Genomic DNA, 1,159 nt, shown 5'->3' on the forward strand with positions numbered 1-1,159 from the left:
TCTCGTTAATACCGCCAAGGAAATGGCACAAGCACACACACACAAGCATCCTCGGAAGAGGACAGTTCGAGTGACAGGTCAAATCCAAGAGTTCCGAAGACTACCTCCAGGAACAATCGGGAACAAGACCGATTACAAGTCGTCGAGTCTGTTACTGGGCGAACACGAGATGCGCACAGGAAATCGATCAGCCCTCACAATGGCCCAAGGCCAGAGATCGGACTGCTACGATTTACCCCAACAATCATCGTGCCACTCTTCGCAGAGAGGTGATAGACGCCAACGAGCCCGCGCATAGCAATCGAGGTGTAAAAAGGGCGTTGAAGGCAGGAAGCCTGGACGAAAGAGGCTACGAGGTCACCTCGAAGCGGTCTAAGAATCGGGCGCACTTGGGGCGACTACCAGTGCCAACCCCTTATCCCGCGGTGCGTCCGACACACAGAAATTTCCAAGGCGGCCAAGGAGCCTCCCCGCATAGCAATCGGGGTGTGAGGTTACGGATGCAGCATTGATAGCAATCGAGGTGGGAGGCGAAGGATGCAGAAGTGAGAGCCGAGGGATGTAGCAGAGATAGCAATCGGGGTGTGTGATGCAGAAGAGATAGCAATCGAGGTGTGCGGTGGGAAGGGCCCAGCAGCCAGAATGCATGAAGCGACGGATGAAGCAGTGATGACAACCGGGCTGTGAGGAGAGGAGGGATGCAGCCAAGAAAGCAATCAGGGCTCGAGGCAAGGGATGCATCAAGGATAGCAATCATGTTGTGAGGCGAGATTCCAAAGGCTAAACGTGAGAGGCTGCAGGGTCGACTCAGAGAGGTCTATGCATGTGAGAGGCTGAAAGCAAGGTCAACTCGGAGCGGTCTATGCATCGGGCGCGCTTGGGGCGACTACCAGTGCCAACCCCTTATCCCGCGACGCGTCCGACAAAGAGAACGTTCCAAGGCGGCAGAGGAGGTTACCAGCCGAAGGATGCAGTAGCAATAACAGGTATAGTTCCGCGGCGGCCGAGAAGACTCACCGCATAGGAATCGGGATGCGAGGCGAGGGATGCGGCGGGAAGGCCCCGACGGCTAAACGGAAGAGGCTGCAGGGCCGCCTCGGAATGGTCCAAGCATCGGACGCGATTGGGACGACTACCAGTGCCAACCCCTTATCCCGCG

This window comes from Cryptomeria japonica, unplaced genomic scaffold (assembly GCF_030272615.1).
Source record: "Cryptomeria japonica unplaced genomic scaffold, Sugi_1.0 HiC_scaffold_347, whole genome shotgun sequence".
Classification (NCBI taxonomy): Eukaryota; Viridiplantae; Streptophyta; class Pinopsida; order Cupressales; family Cupressaceae; genus Cryptomeria; species Cryptomeria japonica.